At 38.2% G+C, this 2,280-nt stretch overlaps 1 pseudogene; it reads right to left on the minus strand.

The window, feature by feature from the left end:
- Window positions 1-771: 771 nt before the first annotated feature.
- LOC105741391 lies at window positions 772-1,350 on the minus strand (annotated as a pseudogene).
- Between the last annotated feature and the right edge of the window lie 930 nt (window positions 1,351-2,280).

Below are 2,280 nucleotides of genomic sequence, written 5' to 3' on the forward strand. Positions count from 1 at the left end.
AGAAATTTTAAAAAGTATATTTCCATTTTTCTGTTGACTATAAAAAGAAACACAGAGGTTTGTACCTATGTTGTTTATTTATTATTTCTTGCATATATCTTATAATATGAGAAACTACTTTGGCAGTAACAATACACAATGTACTAACCATTGTTACTCTCCTAAAATCTTGTTTTGAGATGTTGTACCATTGAGGTTATTTTTTTTCTTTAAAATAAAAATAACTGATGTCAAATAAAAAGAATGAATAAGGAAAATGTGGTATATTTACCTAATGGAGTATTATTCAGCTATAAAATAGGATAAATTTGAGTCTTTTGTTGGTAAATGGATGCAACTAGAGAACATACTCTTAAGTGAAATAAATAAGACCCATATGTGCAAACATTGTATTGTCTCCTTAGTGTGAGAACCTGAAAGAGAAAATGGAATTTGAAGGGTACAACAGACACTGGTAAAAGGGAATGAATTTATTCAAAAGGAGTTTACTGAGTTGAGGAGAAGGACGGGAGAAGGAGTGAGGGAGACTTATCTATGTATGTAAGCAGGATAGGTTGGACAACTGTACTGTGCATTTCTATTAGTCTATGGAAAGAAGCAGTTAATGCTTTTAATTTGTTTTGTCTCTTTGTTTCAATTATTACTACTTTTTGTCTTCTTAATTTCTTTTTTTTTCTATTTAATAAAGATCTTTTATTGTCTCATTAAAATATCACAGATTGGCTTTACAATCCAGAAGCTTGTTTCTGTGGCTGGATTAACTCTTGGATCTTATTCACCTGGCTGCTGAACTGTTCCCGTTTTAGAAACATAGTTACCGTCCAAAAATTTTCTGATATCCTTGTTTTTGACTGCTGTGGCTTGCTCAGTCAAAGCAGCTAAATTTGAAACAAGCTCACTGCCATTTCCTTCAAAGATTAGCTCATCTTTCTGGGCTTGAGATACTGAACAAGCAACACCTGCCCTCATACAAACTCCGCAAATGTGTTTTTCACCCAAGAAATTCCAGATTTTGACAAGAGAACCATTCTCCTGAATAACAACGTTGATGGGGAAGTGAGCATACACAGACCTCATCTTACAACAGAAGCTCAGTGTGACCCCCTTGATAGTGTTCTGTACTTGGCTACAGATCATGCAGACAGTTGCCAACTCCTTTCTGTTTCCCCACCATTTGTCAACTCTGAGCCTCTTACTTTTCTTCCCAAGGAGACTGAGATCCACATTGATGTGGTTGAAGTCCCTCCATAGCATTTCTCTGGGGCCCTTCACAATAACTGTTCTTCCTTTTAGAGTGATGTCGACATTTTCTGGAATGTCAACAGTCTTATTGCTAAGAATGGTCTTCATTCTTGTGGGAGATGCAGCAAAGAGCTGTCTTATTAATTTCTTTCTTTTTTTTTTTTTTTTTTTTTGCTCCGAATGCCTTCAGGGCAGGTTTGGCTGGCTTGAGTTGTGAAGATAGAACCACAGCAATCTAAGCCAGACTGCTTTGTTGAAGCAGCCACTTAAAGAACTGAGCTAAGGGGCAGGCCCCCTGTCTTCTTAATTTCTTAAACATTTCTTTCTTTCTTTCTCCAATTTTACATGCATATATCTAGTAATATGAATAATTGGTTTGAAGGCAACACTATGTATTACAATAAATACTGTGAAATTCATATTACTTTGTTAAATGAAAATATGTGCCATTTGCAATTTTTGTGTTTTAATTCTAATTTGTACTCTCTTTGAAAAATTTTAAAAAAAGAAAAATCAATTCAACAGTAGCTAGATGATGCAAAGAACCATAGATAATTGATTGAGCCAATGAAAAAGCAGGAGATAGTACAAATGACATAAAATCTGTTTACAAAGTTAATAAAACAGAAACGACCAGGTCCGCGGGATCCTGAACAGACCCAGAGCGCAGGCCTGGCGAGTGAGTGAGACAACCGAGGGCCTGTCGGGATCCTGAACAGACCCAGAGCGCAGGCCCTGAGAGTGAATGAGACAACCCAGTGCCCAGGGATCCTCATTTGACCCAGGGTGCATGCAGGCCCACACGGAACCCTTCAGCAGAACTCCCTGCAAAGAGGCTAGAGGCAAGACCCACCCAGCTGATTCAGGAGCGGAACACCTTGCCAGAGAGACACAAAGGGTTCAACTCTAACCAGTGCATCAGAAAGAAGTGGAGCACAGCACCCAGATCCAAACAACACCCACCTGGAAGAATCCGAACTTCATAGATCCGGACCTGGTGCTAAGGTAATAACTCTATCTAAGCTCTACACCAAAGGT

This window comes from Octodon degus, unplaced genomic scaffold, assembly GCF_000260255.1.
Source record: "Octodon degus isolate 3935 unplaced genomic scaffold, OctDeg1.0 scaffold00010, whole genome shotgun sequence".
Classification (NCBI taxonomy): domain Eukaryota; kingdom Metazoa; phylum Chordata; class Mammalia; order Rodentia; family Octodontidae; genus Octodon; species Octodon degus.